At 48.3% G+C, this 15445-nt stretch overlaps 1 protein-coding gene across 2 annotated transcripts in view; it reads right to left on the bottom strand.

Annotated features, from left to right (window-relative positions):
- Window positions 1–15445, bottom strand: part of LOC105570037 (protein roadkill) — an 88839-nt gene that overhangs the window by 44192 nt on the left and 29202 nt on the right. For both annotated transcript variants that reach the window (XM_012026960.1, XM_012026961.1), the window contains exon 3: window positions 9424–9483. The gene's annotated coding sequence lies outside the window, so the exon portion shown is untranslated. The remainder of the gene's footprint in view (window positions 1–9423; window positions 9484–15445) is intronic.

The raw sequence follows: 15445 nt of genomic DNA, 5'->3' as shown, positions 1-15445 counted from the left end.
GAGAGGGCGAGAGAGAGAGAGAGAGAGAGAGAGAGAGAGAGAGAGAGAGAGAGAGAAAGAGAAAGAGGCGCAGCCAGCAGCAGCAGCGACGGCGGAGGGTTCAGACGAGGTCAGGTCACGGGACGAGAGAGCCGAGCCGAGCCGCTCGCTCGGTCGATAGAACGAAGCTACCACCTATGCCATGCGGCGGTGGCGGCGGCGGCGGCGGCGGCGGCGACGGCGACGGCGGCGACGGCGGTGGTGGTACCACACCATGTCGAGCACTCACCATGGCTAATGAGAGCGAGCGTACACTTCCACTACCTCCACCACCGTCGCCGCCGCCACCACCGTCATGTATTCCATACCATTCTACGCTCCGGCGAGCCCGATGCGATTTCTCGGCGCGCCGGGGGAGCCTGGAGCAACGTTCTCATGTCGAACGTCGACATGCCGAATGATGTCTGATTAATGCGATCGATGTGAAATATGCGCGCGGACAGGGGGGATTAAAGGACAAATTAAGACGCATCGCATTGTAATGCCCGTAGGAAGCGCGTTTGCGTTTCGGTAGACGCGCCGGACGTGAATCGGGGACGTATCGAGCGGCCGCGCTAATGTTAACGCGGATATCCGGATTGTACACTGAGAGACTCATATTGTCGAATGAAACGAAATAATTTGATTGAATCATTTTGTTGGCCGGACATGTAACTTGGTTGTATAAAACGAAAGCTACGTTGCTGAAAAGAAGTTAAATGTTACAACTAAATAATTCGTTTCCACGAGTTGTTTGTTTGAACAACGTTTTGTGGTTGAGATAACAAATTCGTCCATCCCAAAGTACAGTATTCCGCCACTAGATGGCCGCCGAACTCGTAAGCGAGATAGCCCGGCTATACAAGAGACCCATTTTCTTGAATGAAACGAAACAATTTTGATTGGATCGTTTCGTTGAATGTTGAAAAAGGATTCTGCACATGTCCACTCAACCAAATTTGTGTGTTGACATAACCAAATTTTCCAACTAAATTTTTTGTTGCATCAACTGAAAGATTTGTTTGCTCATATCCAGACAAGAAATACAGTTGAGTCAACTAAATTTTGTTTTATTCAACAAAATGGGCCTCTCAGTGTACGGTTTCACAACTTGGCGTTGCTCGCGTTTCCGACTCGTACTGGTTTATCTCGCGCCGAGTAGCGTCTTCCGCGTGTCGTGGACCGGTGCCGGGCGAGATGTACCCTCGCTGGATAGCGAGTAACGATCTCGCGTCTGTGAAAATGTCAGAGCGTTGCACTGTACACTGATAAAAAATATCTTAATAAAAAAAATATTACTTTACTTACGAAAATTATTCATTACGTGGCTCCTAATAGCTTATTAACTTAACAAATTAATACAATTCGTATGGCTCAAATGTGATAATTGTTTTTGTTCAATAAGAAATCCAATTTAATTATTCACAAGATAAACACAAATTTGAAGGAATAAAGGACTAAGAGACAGGGTGTTAATGTCCAAATATTTTATATTCTTTTATTACGAAAAATATTACCTCAGCCAGGGTTTCAACTTATTAACTTAAATTTTGAAAATAATAAACAAATTAAAACATGCAGTTCTTTAATTTAAGTATTTATAATAAATATCCAAGTGTAGATAATTTTAAATTTAAAAAATTGTATTTTAATTCTATAAAGTGTTGACTAATTGTAAGATGTAATTTTCACAGCAAAGAAAATTGGTTTTCTTATTTAACAAAAACAATTATTTCATTTAATAAATAGTATTCTATATCTCATGAAATCTTCATTTGAATGTAGAAAATGTAATGATATAAATTAATTTACTTAATGTGATACATAGATTTACTTGAAATTTGATATTTTTATTTAAACGAACAAATATTTAGTTCAGCGACAAAAATAATTTTAAGTAAATCTATTTACTTGGTTAAAAAATTTTTTTTCGTCAGTGTACTCGTGCGCGCCGGGGCACGTGCTTTCGCCGGAAAAATATTGGCGGATTATTATTCACGCGCGCCAACACACGCTCCGAGTCGTTGCTCATTGCTCCATCCGGCAATGTCAAAAACGTTCCCGCTCGACACGCGTATACGTACGACATGCGTTTCAAATTTATCACTTTATCATAGACTGGTCTCTCCCGAGAAGATAAATTATTAATACTTTTGTGCGGCCTGTCGGACCGCGTATGTAAATAGGCGCTTGTAAATGCATACGTTCCTCACGGCCGTCGATTAAATGCCAAGCGAAGCGGCTAAAAAGAGAGATCCAGCGCGGTCGACGGAGCCGTCAAAGTTGCCATTATTTAGGCCGCTCCGGGCATTTCCGCGAGTTTTCCTCTTGCTTTTTCTTTCCTCTCTCTTATCGCGATCGTTGCTCGCGAGCACGCGCGGCGCTCGAAGACACCTGCTATCTCCCGGGGCACGCGTGATTTCTATGAAGAAAAACAACTGCGAGACACGCGGCTCGTGCGCGACCTCGAGCGAAGCCCCGGCGGCTTCCTCGTCCGGACTTTTCCACGAGAGAGCTCGTCCGAAGACGACGTCCTCCCGCCCGCCCAACGGCGCAAAACGCCGGGCAGCGGCATAAAGAAGAGCCGCGAATTATGTATTTCCCTCGTAAATCCAGCCGATTGCTACTCCGTACAGCAACGAGATAAAAACGGAATTTATTAACCTCCGAGCGGCCGTAACCGTCCTATCTCTAAAGAACGGAATTATTCACACAAATCAATATCGAAGGCTGGCATTATAACAGCCGGGACATTTAGCATCGATTTATTTTCGGAAACTCCAAGTCGCGAAAGGTTAAAGCGCTAACGATCGAAGGAGCGCGCGCGGTGTCGGCGAGGCGACTCCGCTAGAGTCGCGGGAGTTGGCCTCGCTGCGAGAGAGACGCGGGACCGTAGGTGGAAATCGGGAGAATTTTTCCCGAGGATCTCGCGGAAACGCGGCGGAGCCTCTCGCTCGACGAACGATCGGCGAAACGAGCGTTACGGCTCATTCGGACTGGACGCGATTAGCGACTTCGTCATCAGAGACTGGCCATAAAGAGTTGGTCAAATTCCTGCGAGTGAGAGAGAAGCACAGGCCACTCTTCTACGATCGTAACGATAGCCCATGTTTCTCTCTCACTCGCAGGAATTTGACCAACTCTTATGGCCAGTCTCTGGCCATTACGCGGCGCGGCCGAACGCGAGTTCGCGTCGAGCTCCGGCGGCCGACGAAGGGAGGCGGTGAGGACGGGTCGCGCGGTCTCGCGCTCGCTCGCTCGCTCGCGCGCGCGCGCGCGCCGCGCCGGTCGCTTCACGGTCGGGTAATTGATCGTGGAAATGACTTTTACGATAAAACGGAGTCAAAGTCAAGACGCTGGGATCTGACACGGACCTCGCTCAACTCGGTCAAGGCGGAAGACCGTTAGAGCAACTCGTCGTAGGACACGCTCCTATACGCGGCGGCGAATATTATCGCGCGCCGCTCCGCGGTATTGCGCGAGCGCGAGACGCGACGCGATTCTCACGACGCGCCGGCTTGATTCGCGCGCTTGGATCATCGTCCCCGAGAGGCGATCGCAGCCGCCGGGCTCGCCGCTCGTGCCGCGATACGAGGCTGGCGATCGACGCAGCAGCTCGCCGCCGCGCGATTTCGCCCCGCTTCGATCTCGTTCCCTCGCGAGAGAGCAATTCCGCGTTTCCTACGCTCGATCCAGTCCCGACTTTCCCTTAATATAAGCGGCTTGAACGACAGCCGTTGTTTTCCACTTTCTTCATTGTGCGCGGCCGACGCGCGTCCCCGTCGCACTCTCACCTGGCGATACGCGCGAAATGAACGCGCTCGGCAGGCCGCGCGCGCGCGCGCGCGGGCGCGTAAAAGCGATCCGATAACGCCGGGCTCTCCTCTACTCTACCCACGCCCCCGTCGAATCCGTGAAATTCAATTTTTATGTCTAATCGCGGAACACAATACGGGCGTGTCGCGCGCGCCAAGGAATTCCGCTTGCCGCGACGGCTCGCGCGGCGCGGAGCGGCGATATTATTCATATCGACGAAAGAGATTTCTCCGTGTGCCCGATTCCGCCGACAATCGCTGACATTTCTTCTGGGAGGACAGGTGGGAGGGCGCGTTTGAATTGTAATAAAAATGAGGTCGGCACCTCTCTTGTGGGCCAAGGCGTCGCGCGCGCGTTAGGCGATCTCCGCTTTAAAAGAGAGAAAGAGAGACACTGTCGCGCGCGCGGCACCGATCGATGTAACTATTTTTCCTTCTTTTTTTTTTACAACTCGTGTTATACATATTTACCGAACAGAAAAGCCGTACGAAGATCGTCCGTCCACAAATTGACCCGGCAAATTTATATTTAGCCGAACACACGTCACTCTATCGTGCACCTTGTAATTTACGAGGACAAATTACGAGGGTGGGTTGAAAAGTGTTGAGCCTCGACACGAAGATGGCATTACTCGTCGTCGTCACTTCAGTACTGCGACCGTACATGCTTTGAAGGATACCTCTGATAATTTCAGCCATTTTGGAACCTCAATAGTTGTACGACGGTCGCTTGTGTCGGCGGATGTTAGTATTTTCGTAAACATGAACAAAATCGTGTGTATCGGGCCAAAGTTCACGGATTGCAGCTCGGACTGATTGACCACCCCCCGTATTCACCAGATTTAGCCCCCAGTGACTCTTTCCCGTTTCTCAAACTCAAAGTTTCGCTCGGAGGACAGAAATTTTCATCGAACGCGGAGGTCATAGCATCCGTACTCTGGGAAAAAAAAGACAGCAACCCATTTTGGGGCCCACAATTAGTAACGCGATTCGCACTTTGGTGCACTTCATTCCTTTCTTTCGTCTGGAATGAGGACTGGGACACTGTGTAAAATGCGTATTACGTATTTGCAAAAAAAAAACAATGCAGTTAAGCGGATTAAACGCGCCCATTATTTGCGCTCCGTCGCGAGATGAACGGAAACGCGCTTAATAGTCTTACTCGGAATTCACCGAGGAGCCCGGTATGACAAATTAATTAACGGTGCTCCCGGGTCGGCTCGTTAACTTAATTACCCTTGCGCGCGAGTTCGGATTCGCTCGACCGTAAAACGTACGGAGGCGAGGCCGGCTGCAGCCCGACGACGAACCTAAGATCGCATCGAACTGGTTCGCGCTCGAATCACGAAGACCGGTGTATTACATAGCTTAATTACCGAGTTTTCCGTCGATCGTGAGGCAGGTGTTATTTGCCGGGAATTCTCGCGGAAGTCGTGTCTGATTGTGAATCGATCGCGAATTGTCTCGCTCAAGAGAAGAGAAGCTCGACGTAACGCGGGTTTTGCAACGATAAAATATGACAAGGTTTCGAAGGAAAAACTCCTTCTTTTTTTCAATCAACGTCGAATTTCATCAGAAAAGAATTTCTGCCTGTATCCACGATGCTAGATCCAAGTTCTAGTCCCGAAAAATGTGTAGCTTCTTGATTGGCTGCGCATTTCTCGAACCTAGAACTTGGATCAAGTTCTAGCATCGCGAACGCAGGCCTTAAGATGTGGGCTTTTGCGAATTCTCCTAACTTAGGATGGTTGCCCCGATCTTATATTTGGAATGTTGAGTACACACCAGTGACGCCCGTTTGTCGTGCGAGAGCGAGGGATATTCAGGGCGGCTCTTTAGTCAAGTGATCTAGAAACGGCGGCTCGCTAAAAAGGGAGCCCGGGGAGAAATTCGGCGAGGACTCGATGCATATTTCACGAGAATCTGTCAGGTTTGGATTAGTCGACCGTGGCCTTCGGCGGCCTCCGGGGGATGGCCGGTGGATACCTCCGCGCGGGGTGGCGAACGCGGAGACCCGGATCGATTCCATCGATTACCGATACCGGGGTTAAGGTCATTCTGCAATCTAAAAGCGATGTAGAACGACGTGTGCTCCTCGCACGCGCTTCTCGCCGCGTGACGACGAGAGCGCTATCGATCACCCGCGCTCGGAATAAACTAATATCGAATAACGTCGCTCGGCAAATAGCCCGAGATACGGTCGGGCCTAATGAAATTGCCTCTCCGCCGAACGACGCGGGAATAAAAGACACCTCGAGGTACCGCGAGTGCTCGAAAAGCCAGGGACTGAAGGGGGCGAGGAGGTCAAAAGCGCACAAGTCGAGACGGCCGATAAATCTACTTTGCATATTCGCCCAACTAATTAGATTCTATTCCAAGCCCACTCCCGAGGCTGTCTACACAATTCATCGATTTAAAATCAATGTGATTACAATTCCGACCGGATATACGTTTCCGGGGGGCAAGATCGCTTTCGAATATCGAAACGGACGGCCGTCTAATTTCGAGACACTTGCGCGAGCGCGAAGAATCCTTGGAGAGAAAGGGCCGTACGTTGTTTCATTTAGCGAGCAACGCGTTCTTTCGACGCCCGGCACGTAATGCATCGCCTCGTCGTTCAGCGATCGATCACTGCCGAACTATTATCGATCGCTGAACGACAAGCAGGAAACGCCGGAGGTCGTGTTGAAGTTACGTCTCCGTGTAGGTTCGGCCGGGTGTAGAATGGATGGCACGGCAACGTGAGAGGCGAAGAGGAACATACGTCGCCACACGTACAGACACGCGTACGCGCAACACACACGCGGGGTGTCCTCGAGCGCTCGTTTTACCGCGTCCTAGACGGCCTCACCGTCGAAAATAACCATTTCGATGGTCGCTACACCGCGGCTACGTGCTCGCCCTCGCCCATTGTGCCGCTCCACCGATCCCGGAAACGGTCGCGGCTTTCTTTTTCGTCGGTTACTTCCCGGAGGTTTTCGACAAAGCCCCAACGATCCGCGTCGCTCGCCAGGACCGAGGTCGGATCACCGCCGCCGTCGCCGTTATTTGCACACGCTAATCTAATCAAACAGTTAGCTTCCTCGACGAGAACGACGCTGACGCGATCGGGCGAGCACGGTCGTGCCGATGGTAGATCTGGAATATCCCGCGACGTCGGCCCGAGTTTCGTCAACCTTATGAAACGACGATCTCTCACGTTTCGACTAAACGGCCTTTTACGTCCATTTCTGTCCACGCGGGTTAACTTTAGCCTCCGTCTAACTTTCTTTTTACCTTTTTCTAGTCCTACGAGTCGGACAAAGTAGAAAGTAAACGGAACCGAGGTCAAAACTTAACTACATTGATAGAATTGGATATTAGAGGCAGACAATGTTAAGTCAAACAGTTAGCTTCCTCGACGAGAACGACGCTGACGCGATCGGGCGAGCGCGCGAACACGGTCGTGCCGATGGTCGATCTGGAATATTCATCCACGTCGGCCGAGTTTCGTCAACCTTATGAAACGACCGAGGGGGAAACCGCTGAGGGCATTGTGGTGTACAGATTTGCGCCATTACTGGGCATTACTAGGCACTTTTTGGGCACTAGGCCTTGCTGGGACATTATAAAGATAAAATGAGATAAAACAAGATAAATAAGTTAAAGTAATCCCCGCTGGGTATTAGTGGGCATTGGTGTACAAGATTTTGGTCAGCGGTTTCCCCCTCGGAAACGACGATCTCTCACGTTTCGACTAAACAGCCTTACGTCCATTTCTGTCTATGCGGGTCAAATTTAGTCCCCGTTTAACTTTCTTTCTACCTTTTTCTAGTTCTACGAGTCGGACAAAAATGAAAGGTAAACTGAACCGAGGTCAAAATTTAACTACATTGGTGGAATACGACATTGGAGGCAGACAACGTTAAGTCACATTGTTTCCGGAAACGAGATTCCCCTGCGCCAGTTTTGTTGAACTGATTCAAACAACTTGTCGTTTTTGCAAAAAAAGATGTGACTTAACATTGTTTGCCTCTGATGCGCCGCTGTATTCGCTAAAATTTCAAGCGTATCCCGCGAATTAATCACTAATGAAATACGATGCAGAAGTGCGATTGGAAATCGACGGATATCATATCGGATTAAATACGTAATTGCATTCACACCGATCTGCCATTGGTTTTCGCGGCTTATATAACACTGATTTTTATTGTCCAAGTGATTTTGTTTCCACTTCTTACGCGTAGCTCGTATGCCATCGGTTGATATCTGTAATTTCACTCCTGAGTAAATGAGTATTGGAAATTATCGTGACCTCGATATCAAAACTTTTACTGTAATTAATTTATGAAATATGGTATATTATTATCACGTTATATTACGTTATTAAAATACTCTTCGAGCGATAATTGTGGAGTGTCCCCGGCGTAATAGGCTTAAAGCAAAATTTTATCAAAGCTTGCTCGAAATAAATTAAAGGATAAGAAGTACCAACCTGCAGGAGTGCGGGATACACGACGTATCAAATTGTATGTGATTTAAGCTGTTACAAGATACACGAATTAAATTACGTTGTGAAATAAAGCGAGTCCAGTGTAATTGAAAAATTAGCGTGGCCTCGGCGGCATTCCGGTTCTCGGCGTTTCCGAGACACAATGCTTATGGATATATTTTCCTTTTTTTCGCCCCCCCCCCTCCTCTTTAATCTGGTCATCAGCAACGACCGCACGTGCAGCCATTAGTCCTTAAATGTCGGCACGACACGATTACACGGGAGCGTTAAATGCGCGCATCGCGTTAAGTGCACGCGCGCCGTAAGGAATCACGTAAGGATCATCGATGTTGGCGACTAACGACGCCGATATCTTTATGTAACCGCGAGGACGAATGATGTCACGTTCGAGTGTATTCACAATAGCTGCGAAATATCGTTGTCTACGTGCAACGGTACAAATTGCCGCGTCTTCTTCCCCTTTGTCCTCGTCGTCGCTCCGTCTCGCTCGCGCCCATAAAGCATTCGCGGCTCATCACGCAGGAATGAGCGTTCCCGATAAAGAAATAATGCGGCGGATTCGCACGCGGACTTACGATGAAGTATGCGGAAGAGGCGTCGGCGATAAGCCGACAAGAGATGTCTCACTTAAAACGAGGCTTTGACGTAAACGACATTGCGAAAAATGACACCCGAGTCCGAAGCATTCCCGGAAAAGAAACTCTATGCAATTTGAATTTTAGCAAACACTTTCGACCTCGTTAATTTTCATACGTATTCCCGATACCACAATTTGTAATATTTAATAATTTTCAATAAGTTGGCAATAATTCGTGTTCGTTGTTAAAAAATGAATCTTTTATTTTATTCATTCCATTATAAACGCGGCACTGCATTTATTGATATGCAAACTGACCGTTTTATCGTAATCTGAAGATTAAAGCATATGCTAATTAAAGGATGCGATTGGGACAGTCCGCTTGAATATCAATGCACAAGTTCGCTTAACTTGGCGAGACGATGAGGACGAAAAGGAAGAGACGGGATGTCGTCATTGCGTATGTAAGCGATAAGGTATACACGGGTAAGATAATCTGCATTTGTTAAAAGTCTACTTACTTGTTGGCATAGTTCGTTTCACCTTGACGATATCATTCAAATAGTGCACACCAAGGATACCTGAAATCAAAAGTCGAAGTGGCTACTTTAGTAAACTGTCTATATACATAAGTAAGCTGCATGTACAGCAATTAAAGAAAATTGACGAAATGATTGCCGATGGTAAATTCCGCGACTTTCACAGACAACGATAAGCTAGTGAGTATTCACTATTTTCAATGGTAATTCGCCAATTGACTTTTAGAGAACAAGATTTTGACAAAGAAACGTTGACATCGGCAATGTCGATCTTCGAACAATGTAATGTACAAGATAAATATATGAGTTTAAATTTTTCCCAAGATATAATAAATGGAAAATGTGCGTACTCTCTGAAAGTCACTCAGTGGATTATCACTGAAAACAGTGAATACCTAGATAGCCAAATCTGTCGGAACAGATTTCGTCAAATGCCCACAGCAAATTTCGAAGGCAGGAAGACTGCATACAGGAACTGATATATTTGTCAACACGCCAGCAGAAATACAACTAAATCTGCTGATATAACTGGACCTGTTCGGATTCGGCCGACAATCTGTTGACAGTGTATGTTTTACAAACTCTGTTGCCAAAACTTGCCAAAACAAAAGCCAAATACAGACACAGATGGTTTTGGTGTGGGTTTCTGATGAATCTACCGCCAATCTGACGCCAATCCGCTAACGTTTTGCTAATTGGGTAGTCACTGATTTACAAGTATAAGTATACCGCTGAAAATCGCAGTAAATCAGTGACTATATCCGAGTCGAAATTTTGGTACTATTTTGAAACTTTTGAGGATAATTTACACCTACTTAACTGATCTATACACTTACGTAGACCAGCAATAACCTACTTTGATGACATTTTATTTTTTACTCCTCCCTTGAATATTTAATTCTAAAAATTTGCTTTAGCCCCTACTTAAAAGGACATACTTTAATGCTAATTTGGCAAAAGTAGAAATTTCCGACACTATCAGTTTTAAAGTAGGAGTAAATTTTGTACTTGCAGTTCGACCTCTTTTACTGTCTTAGGTCCAACTATATAATAGAATTAAAGGTTCAACATAGGGCCAAGATTTCGACTCGAATATTCACTGTTTTCAGTGATAATTCACTGATTGATTTTTAGAGAGTACGTTCCTGTAAATTTTTAACGAAGTATCAAGTTACATAAGAGAACCGACATTGTTCGTCGGAGATTCGCTGCATTCGTCGGCGCCTGCACGTGTGTACGTAAGTGCCGGTACCCGGGATCGCACAATGATCCGCGCTGGCCGACCTTTTACCGAGCGTTTCACGAGGGCATATCCACGACGGCGGCGGCAGAGTGAAAATCGACTTGTAGCTGGAAGCTACGGCAGAACTTTCAAATCGCCACTCTACCCGGCCTTCACATTTTCACTAGATGATTTTCACTCGACGGCCGCCGCTGTGATTCACTTTCCTCCTCGGGTGGGCGTTTACGTCGACCGAGCGCAAAAAGCGCCAGGCTGGTCACGAATCCCGTCGAGGATATCGGACCCCGCTGACAAACGATACACGCCGCGTACCCTATTAGACCAAACGAGCCGCATTAGTTCCGCGTATCGCGGATCCAATTCGAACAGGCGGAGGTCAATTCTTTCGAAACTTTCGCAGTAATATATAAAAAATGTAATAATGGAACGTATAAATTAAATCCCGGGGAAAGGAGCGAGATTGGCCGACGGCGGGATATAAGCTGAGACTGAACGTTCTCACAATCGAGAGATGGGGGCAGCGCTACTTGTTCCACGCACTTAATCGTGCACACAATCGGAACGATTAGACGGAAGCGGAAATTAAAGCGAGAAAATAACGCGCGCGCCGCTCATTTGCAATGCCGTATCTCGAGCGATGACTCTATTTGGACGGTAGCCGTAGAGTCGGTTAGAAAGCACTCTCTCGGGCAGGGAACTGCCGTGTATTAACTCGATCTTTCCGTGGCTCGGGTCTACACCATTCCCAATTATCGAAGCTTTCACCCTCGCGCTCACACACACACACACACACACGTAGGCCGCTCGCCTCTAATCGCTCTAAAATCGGCAGGCTATTATCGCGCGAGGCGACGTCACGATAGACCTCGAGCATTATCGTTCAGACTTCGGCGTTACGGTCCATTTAGTTGATCGGCGTACGTTAGAGAGAATCCTGATCCGCATGCTATAGAAAAGGGTAAAGGGAAGCGGGAGGTCAACGAAGGAGACGAAGGAGGAGGACAAAGTGGCCGCGAGGGCATCGCGTCCATGAGAGGAAGAGAAAGAGATGGACAGACCTGAATACTACCGCGTGGTACCGGATGGAGAGAGAATGTCCGGTGGGGGGGCGATCGGGGGGGTCGATTTGGACAGCGACGGCCCTGAGCCACTTGCCACAGTAGGTCAGCTCTCTTCACCTCGCTTCGCCTCGTTTTTCGAGCCTCCATTATACACACACACAAAACATACACACACACACACACACATCCGCGCGCGAGGAGGAGATCCTCCTCCATCGAGCTCTTTCAACGACGTGCACGATATACGGCTTTCTTCGCGCCCGCCACCCCCTGCTGCATGAGTTTACCTGCGGTCCAGCGTCCGATTTTCCCGCCGCACGTTCGCCGCCGAGTGGATCCTGGATTTTTCCTCACTCGGCATCACCGCGGAGTGGAAAATCGCGATCGGTACACCCGCGGTGGCGATCCACCGCGTTACGGAAGACTCATTTCTCTCATTTCACAACTGTGAAAAATTCGACGTTGCGTGCGGGGGGGTTTTTTTTTCACGCGGTCAGAAGCACTTAGCGAAATGAAACGCAAAATACTTAATCGTATTAAAGTTAGTTTGAAATTAAACGGGGAGGGGGGGAGGGGATAAAGAGAAACGCGCGCGACACTCGAGGGACACTCCGTATGCAGGACTGTTTTGAGGGCACTACGCACGCGTAGGTTCCACATGCGTGCCATGTGTAACGCAGCGTTCCGTCGCGAGGCGACGGCGGAGGAAAAGCGCGGCGCCCCTGACGACCTTTTGACAGACGCGCGCGGGCCAACTTTTATCGGCGATTCGCTGACGATAGCTGCGCTACGATAACGGGAAAAGTGGGTCGGTGCCGAGAGGAGCGCGGCGAAACGCGGGGCGGTTAAAGCGCGCAGCGGCTAGCATAACTCCTCGGTGAATTAGCGGCGGCGAAACGGTGTCATGTCGCAATTTTGTGGAAACAATTCGCGCCAGCCTTTGCCCGGCTCCCCCCCCTAGGGGAACGTATCGCCCTAATGCGATTAAGAGAGGATTGTGAGCAATGCCCGCTGGTACCGCGCTACATTGCCCGGTGCCGGCAACAAATAATGAATTATTATAGCGATTAGCAACCATCGGGAATGACTTCTCTTCGGATCCGCTTTCTTTACGAGTACAAAACTGCGCCGTCGTGAATTTTCCAGCCACGGCCACTTCGGAGTGAAGCACGTTCGTTCCCTGTATTCCTCCCTTCGCGGAATTCGAGTTCATAAATCACGCAGGGCACCACCGCGAGCACATTTTCTCCAGGTGTCATTCAGATCGATAATCCACTCTCGACGTCACGTCGATTCTCTCTTCCCTTAGGAGGAAGTTCATCCGTCCGCGACGGGAGAGAGGACTTATCGTTAACCTCGATCCTCTCTCGCAGCCGCGACGTTTAATACCCACTCCCACTCGTCTAACTGTACCACTAGGTCGACCAGGTGCCATCAACGATCGATTAGATAGATATCGATTAGGGAACTTTTCACGTTATTGCCGTGACACGGGAAGGAGCACGAGATAAGAGCGTACGAGCCGTAGCGGAATGTAAGAGCGGACTATAAACGTCGAACAAATGCGTGAGAATTCGGTCTATAATAAGAATCCATGCACAAGGCGGATATTGAAACGTACGAGTGTATTTATAACATCTATCTCGTATATTTTTCTAGCCAGTCGAATCAGGATTTTTATGAACCTTTGTTATCGCTTTTATCTCGGTACTTTCCACTCCCGCCCCTTCCTCTATCTCGTTTCACATGTATCGCTTATTTTATCTTTATATTCTTTCTGATTAAACTTCCTTTGTTCTGGTCTTCGGATTTTTTTCGGCGGTTCACTCCGAAAGAACCTAACGGTATGCGGCTGACGTGTTACGTCACAATGTAAGCTATAACATCGACCCGACGGCAAGTCACGTTGGCGCGAGGCAAGGCATTCGGCCGGGCAAATTTGTAACGGTGTTACATCGATCGTATCGTTGTTACACCGAAAACGCGCGTCGTTAACATCGGCATCGGCGGATAAAGAGAGGAGAGCGCGCTTAAGGCCGAGTAAGAGTAGTCAAACTGGTTTGCTATAAATCGTCTCTCGATTACAGGAGTCGCGTCGGCGTCGATTAAATCAGTATTAAACTGCCCGATCTGTCATCCGCGAGCTAATAATCGACGTAGCGCCACGATGAAAGATTCCGCACGACGCACAGTGGGGCCACAAGACGTGCATTGTTTCAAAAAGGTCTAGAGCCCTTTTTAAGACCCTTGATTTTTTTTGTAAAATAATCGTCTTGTGGCGTCTTCAAGACGATTATTTTACAAAAAAAAAACATCAAGATTGCTTAAAAAAACAAGGGCTCTAGACTTTTTTGAAACAATGCACGTCTTGTGGCCCCACTGTGCGATGATCCGTCGCTTCCCCTCGGAGGTGTTGAACGAATTTTCCTATACTGAGAAAATTTGTCATCGGATAAACCTATTAAATAGCGTTTCCGATTAAATTATGGATACATCCGACAAAATTTAACCGATGAAATGCAGTTACCGATGAAATTTGATTGAAAAGCCGATCACATTTTTCACCGGATATACAATTTAATCGGATATATCCGTTTGTTATGATGTAATTGGATTATCCGTTTATACTTAATCGGACATTTTTCTCAGTGTATTAAAAGGGGAATATCTTTAACGGCATCGAAGGAAGATCGTTGTTAACCCGAACGGTGAAAAAATCACGACAAGGTCTTTTGCCGAGGGCAAGGGATTAATGCGAGGCGCAATGCTTTTGCCAAACGAATCGTATCCCGGAATAAAGGGGGCTACTGCTGAAATTTGATTAAATTTCGGGGCTGAAGACGTAGCGGGGCTTAAATTTTCAACTCGCGCTGCACTCGCGTTTGCATGGCTGGCTACGGAATCGATTTTCATTATCGTTCCATCGAGGCTTGGGAAGCGGAGAAGCTTTCTCTTCTGGACAAAGAGCGGTCGCCATATGCCGCCCCGGACAATGAAACGCGTGGAAACGAGAATCGTCGAAGGGCGCGCGTGTAGGGCCCCTCGGTCTCTCGGCCCCTCGGAGACGCGTCGCGATTCTTTCGGCCGCCCGGCGATGGGGGACTGGATTTCCGCCCTCGCTGGTCGTCCCGTCGACACGAGGGCGAAGAAACGCACCCCATCTCGTTCTTCCCCGCTTTGAGAAATTTTATATGCATAGAATCCGTTTCAGCCGCTTGGCTCGAGAGTCGAATGATTAAAGCCTCTCGCTTCGATAACATGGAGAGGCCTGGTAACTTCCAAAATCGCTGAATTCTCATCCTCTCTGATCCCCCAACCCGCGCCGGAAGATTAATCCCGCTTCGGCAGACCGCAAACGAGCGCGATGCAATCGACGAGAATTAATGCGGCGTTCGTCGCCGATATCGCGAGAGCTCGCCGGCAGAAGTTTCCGCGGTAATCGCCTTCGCGCTCCGCTCCACTTTCGTGGAAAAGCCGCGGAACGAGTTGTCGCGATGCGGTATTCGGGAGTTGATCGATTTCGGGACCGTACACACACGCACGCACACACTCACTCACACACACACTCTCTCTCTCTCTCTCGCAGCTGCCGCTCTCTTCAATCACCGCCATCCGTTTTGCCTCGCGAACCCCGTAGGCGGATCATTCCGTACACCCGTGCGTTTTGTGGTAAAGATGAGGATAGGTGGAGGCGAGCTCC

The sequence above is a fragment of the Vollenhovia emeryi genome, unplaced genomic scaffold, assembly GCF_000949405.1.
Source record: "Vollenhovia emeryi isolate VEMERY1.0 unplaced genomic scaffold, V.emery_V1.0 DF939122.1, whole genome shotgun sequence".
Taxonomy (NCBI): Eukaryota; Metazoa; Arthropoda; class Insecta; order Hymenoptera; family Formicidae; genus Vollenhovia; species Vollenhovia emeryi.
This window is presented reverse-complemented; position numbering and strand designations above follow the sequence as displayed.